The 6,064-nt window shown below is 37.7% G+C and overlaps 1 long non-coding RNA gene across 1 annotated transcript; it reads left to right on the forward strand.

Annotated features, from left to right (window-relative positions):
• The first annotated feature begins 1,827 nt into the window (after positions 1 to 1,827).
• Positions 1,828 to 5,058, forward strand: LOC120223973. Its single transcript, XR_005526432.1, has 3 exons — positions 1,828 to 1,953; positions 3,200 to 3,310; positions 4,436 to 5,058. It is a non-coding gene; the product is annotated as an uncharacterized LOC120223973 (long non-coding RNA).
• The last annotated feature ends 1,006 nt before the right edge of the window (positions 5,059 to 6,064 follow it).

The following is a 6,064-nucleotide window of genomic DNA, read 5'->3' on the forward strand; positions in this document are numbered from 1 at the left end:
TGGAACTCAGAGTGTCAGTCGTCAAATCAAAAGACATGACTAATATTGAAGACACTGCTAACAAAATCAGTGACTTTCCTCAGACATCCACTTCTCTCCTTTGACCCTGAGGATGTTCCTCAAAATCACGAGTCTGCCCAAAGTAGCAACAAACCACGTGGAATAAACTAAAAAACCGGAATAATAAAAAGTCTTCTGAGCAATACTTACAGATGTTGGCCAAAAACAATCAAGGCAGAAAAGATGATCCATCATGTTCACTTGTTTAAAAAATCTAAATCCAGAGGCACCTGGGTGGCTCAGTCAATTAAGTAACGACTTTGGCTCAGGCCATTATGTCATGGCCCATGGATTCAGGCCCTGCATTGGGCTCTATGCTGACAGCTCAGCTCCTAGAGCCTGCTTCAAATTCTGTCTCTGTCTGCCTCTCCCCCACTCATACTTTGTATCTCTCTCTCTCTCTCTCAAAAAAATAAATAAAAAGAAACATTAAAAAAATCTGAAATTTGATTATGGTTAGTCATTACAACAGAAGCACACAAACAAATGAAAACCTCCTCATGTATTGTGTTCTTATAATGTACCGGTAAAGAATATTCTGCTTACATTAATCATTATAATGGTAATAATTAGGAATTCTGGACCTTGCTTCTGAAAGAAATACTTTCCCAGAGAAAGGATTTTTACCATGCTATCACATTGATTTAAAATCACTGAATTAAGGCCACTGGTTTATAGGTCAAGCCATATTTGAATGACTTAGAATAACATTTCTCTTCTTTGCTACCAGAATTGAATGCAAAGTGTGTAAGGCCCTTATGTTGATCTTATTTTAAAAGACATGTAATATAGCTACTGCAATTCCAGCAGAATTCCTCTGTTTTTTTATTTTGACAGCATAACACTACACCCATGGGAGCTGAGCTTTTCAGGTGTTAAAGAGGATTTGTTATAAGAAAATGATTATAATAGGATTTAATGTAATTGGAAGTCAAGGTACAGTAGCCATACAGTGTATCAGCGAGTGTCAAAACTTGCAGTGAGGGTGGAGTGCCTTTTGCTAAGTAAACAACAAAAGTGGAGAGAGAAGAAAATATTCTCTGCACAACAGGATCTACAAGGTTGGCCAACCTGATAAGCCTGCCCCACCACAGTGGGAAGCGAATTCGCAGGTGCTGCAGCACTTTCCTGGCAAGAGGGGCTGTGAATAGCTCCCACCTTCCCGTCCCACAAGAATGTTTTGAAAACAAGTTATATAATAATCTGAATTCTTCTCTAGAACTTGACAGGCAATAAACATAGGCCCTCTGAAGCTGCAGGAGGGAAAGACCCATCCCTTAGTCATTGTCCTGTCCCTTCCAGTCCTAGACACGAGTGTCACTGTAAGTCCCATCACACCTTTGCTAGGTTCACTGATACAGGTGGACACGCACACACGTGCACACACATGCACACCAGGCAAGAACTATCTTTCACGTTTTCATTTCTTTTCTCGACAATGTCATTCTCTTTCCAATAGCAATGGGTTTATCAAACATTGGAAGGCTTTTCTGTGGAGATAGTCTCATGAAGAATGCACATATGCTAACCACTCAGGTATCATAAATAATAAGCCCTCAAGATTAGAACTGGGTGGCAGCAAGCAGAAGTTGGAGAGTAACAACTGACGGCTGGTCTCCTCTCATACCTTTATAGGGCTTTTTTCTTCCCCCATATTTGCTTTCTGGCCATTTCAGGATGTCATTAGGCAACTCGGTCATAGTGCCTATGTCGCTAGGCAACCTAAGTCATTGTTATGACCTATGATTCTGTACGTGGGCAGAAGCAGGACCTGAAGTGTAAGACCATGTTCATCTCAGACAAACAGCTGGAGAACATTCTTTCCAATCATTACTGCTACTTCTTTCCTGCTGTGGCATCCCATAATAGCCTTTGGAGAAGACAGACATTAGGGTAGGCAAGACCAGGAACTTTCTTTCTTTTTTTTTTTTACCCTCAACAATTAAAATTCTTTTAATGTCTATTTATTTTTGAGAGAGAGAGAGAGAGAGAGAGAGATGGAGATTGAGTTGGGGAGGGGCAGAGAGGGAGACACAGAACCTGAGTACAATCCAGGCTCTGAGCTATCCAAGTTGGGTTGGAGCTCACAAGCTATGAGATCATAACCTGAGCCGAAGTTGGACGCTTCACCTACTGAGCCAACCAGGCACTCCAAATCCTTTTAAAAAGAGGTGGGGTATAAATAAATGGAATACAAATGGAACTCCTACATAATTGTCTCCAAATTGGTGAAGTAGACATTCTAATGCCACGAAACTTGCTCCCTCTGTTTTCTTCTAGGAGTTTTATAGTTTTAGGTCTTATATTTAGATCTTTAGTCCATTTTCGGTTAATTTTTGTATCATACTATAAGAATTCATCTTAATTCTTTTGCATGTGGGTATATACAGCTTTCCCAGAATCATTTGTTGAAGAAATTATTTTTTTTTCCCAACTGTGTATTCTTGACACCTTTGTTGAAGATCAGTTGACCATATATGTGGGGGTTTTCTAGGCTTTCTATTCTGTTCTATTAAGACCAGGAACTTTCTATCATTGCTTTAGCATTAATTTGTATATTGTATTTCTCAAGCATGAAATTCGTTTACAAAATGACACATGACAGCAAATCGACATATGGACTTGAGTCCAGTGTTTTGAGGTGTTCTTTCTTCACACCAAGTGCATTTCTATCTGCATTCCCAATAAATAGAAATGTAAGCATCCGATATTATGCCTTAAATATGAAGGTATATTTTTTTCTTCTAATTGTTGTTGCCTCGAAATCATGCAGAGTTATTTCAGAAGACTCATATCACACTTAAGGAATTTTCTCTCCTCCCTTTTCCTTGATTCTTGGTATTTTTACATTTGTCACCAATATTTGCTGTCTTTTCTCCTCTGTAGGGCTTCCCTTCTATTCCGATGCTAGCCAATGCTCTAGACTCACCAAGATAAAAGACAATCATGAAAAACAACCTAAAATGTGAAAAAATGCAAACATCACAAGTCAGCCCACATTGGACAACATCTATATGTATATATGCATGACTTTAAGTTATATTTGGCATTTTGAAAATGTTTTTATACTTACATATGAATGTATGTTTCATTGATTTGTGAATTAATATTTTACCCCACATGATGATGTCATTCTAAGAACAATGTATTCAAAGGAACTATAAAGCCACTGTATTTAGGACTGCTTACCTCCCAGGCTGATGACAGAATACCACATTAAAGCAAAGTCGTTGTTACCTCTATGAAGCAGGTAATCAGCTAATTACATGTTTTGATTCTAATACCTCCCTCTTTTAAAATTTTCACTTATTCTGTTAGGCTAGAGTAAACCATGTAGTGCCAATGTCCATAAGTAATAAATGTTAAGGTATGCCACCAGCAAAACCAATTTGTATGACATGACATAGAAATCCAAATATTTACTGTACTTTCATTATAAACGTCCCTGTTGTTTGTTACATCTCTTCCATTTGAACACATTTCTTTCATTCCAAGCCTGCTTCCCCATGCCCCATATAGGATTATTCTACTTTAAACACAAACGTGACTTCCACGTCAGAATCCTTAATAAAGAAGTTCTGTCATAAACCATTTGTTCCTTTGATCACTGTTCTGTGTTCTTTCATGCTTCATGAACTTTAACCTCAGTTAATTTTGTTTTGTTCCTTTTGCACATTCTCAGTGCTAAGAATTCTTACCAGCCAGTTCTCCTATCATGACAGCCCACCAATGAGCATCTGCCAAATACCCTCCTCTTCCTTCACCCTGTCCAAGAAAGCTCCCTCTTCTGAGAAATGTAGTCAGATCCAAAATCAACTTGACTTTGTTGTTTTGCATTTTAAAACAATTCCTACCTGGAATTATAGTATGCATTTTAAGGTCCAAATTTAAAAATAAGCATGCTAGTGGTGTTATATTTGTGAAGATTTAGCATCATAATAATTTAAAAAATATTCAAGACACCCTCCTTCTGTTCACAAGTAGAATTACTTGTCCTTTACCCTCTGTGAACTTAAGCATAACCATGTGGTTTGTATCAGCCAGTGAAATGATTAAGAGACAAGGGGTAATTCTTGTTTCTCTCCTCTAGTGGTATTAGGATCCCTGAGTATAGACAGAGCTCCCATGAGCCTGGATCCCTTGGTGATTATGATGAGCAAAGCCCCCACCAACTTGCACTGACTTTTAGCAAAAGTTCATCTTTGGGATTATTTATTGCCACAGCAAAGCCCATAGCGTTCTGACTAACATATAGATAGTAATTTGTCCTTTCCCTCAGTGTCACAGCAAGGCTCACCTTCTTCATAATAATAATGCTGTGTATTTCAAAACTTTAACCATGTTTTATCACTCATTTTCAAAGTTTTCTTTTTAGGTTACCATCTTTAAGTCTCAGATGGAAAGCCCAACACATAAAAAGGAAAATGATTCCATCATTTCTAAAAGCAATCATTTCTGAAGGCAGAATTAGAACAGATCTGATGTCTGGCCAGTGCTCTCTCCTCCAAACTGGAAATTATGAAGAAATCCAGGCTACAATCCAGTTAAAGGGATAGTCATAGAGGCACAGATGATTAAAGCTGGAAGAACTTCAGCGCCCATCTTATTCAGGCACCTTGTTTTAAGAGGAAGATCCTGAGACCCAATGGGTTTAAAAGAGTATCTTGGCTAACATCACACACCACCTAGTTAGAGATTGGGGGGTGCAAAAACTCAGATCCATTTGCAAGTATTTCTCTTTGATAATATAAGTGCCCTGAATTGAAAGGAAACTTCTTGAGTATTCCAAGAACACATTTGCATAGTCTCAGTTATTGGATTAAGAAATTTAATCCATAATCTTTGACTGTATCTTTTAGATATGCATTATGGTTACAAAAAAAGTTTTGCCTGGGAAACTGGATAACCATGTGCAGGAAAACAAAATTGGACCCCTATTTTACACCACTACAAAAATTAACTTGAAATGGATTAAAGATTTAAGTATAAGACCTGAAACCATAGAATCCCTAGAAGAAAATGCAGGAAAAAAGCTCCTTGACATAGGTATTAGCAATGGCTTTTTTAGATATATTTGCAAACTGTATATCTCAAAAGGAGTTAACATCAAAAATATATAAAGAACCTATACAACTCAACAGTAAAAACAAACAAACAATCCAATTAAAAAGCAGGCATAGGAACTGGATAGACATTTTTATGAGGTACACATAATGATATGCAAATCAAAAGCACAATGGGTTATCAACTCAACCTGTTAGAATGACTGTCATCAAAATAACAAGAGACCACAAGTATTGGTGAGGATGTGGAGTGCACTCGTGCTCTGTTGGTGGGAATGCAAACCGGTGCAGCCACCGTGGAAAAACAGTATGGAGGCTCCTCAAAACATTAAAAGTAGAACTATCGTATGATTCATTTTTGCAATCCCTTTTTTGTGTACACATCCAAGTAAATGAAAACAGGGTGTCATGGTGATAACTGCATCCCCATGTTACCTGAAGCATCACTCTCAAGAGCCAACATATGGAAACAACCTAAATGTCCATCAATGGATGAATGGATAAAAAAGATATAATATACATACACAATGGAATAGTATTCAGCCATGAGAGAAAAGGAAATCCTGCCATTTGCAACGACATTTAATGGAACTTGAGAACATTATGCTGAGTGAAATAAGCCAGGCAGAGAAAGCCATACTGCATGGTATGAATGATATGTAGGATCTTTAAAAAGCCAGACTTGGATAAACAGAGTAGAATCGTAGTTTTCAGGTCCTGGTGAGTAGGTAGAGGAAGTGGGGAGATGTTGGTCATTGAATACAAACTTTCAGTTAGAAGATGAATAAGTTGTGGAGATTTAATGCACAGCATTGTGACTACAGATAATAGTATCGTACTATGTGATTAAAAGTTGTTAAGAAGTAGATATTAAGTAGTTTCACCACACACACACACAAAGAAATGGGAATTATGTGATGTGATAGTGGTGTTAACTTACA

Source organism: Hyaena hyaena, unplaced genomic scaffold (genome assembly GCF_003009895.1).
Source record: "Hyaena hyaena isolate Hyena2069 unplaced genomic scaffold, ASM300989v1 scaffold_1076, whole genome shotgun sequence".
Taxonomy (NCBI): Eukaryota; Metazoa; Chordata; class Mammalia; order Carnivora; family Hyaenidae; genus Hyaena; species Hyaena hyaena.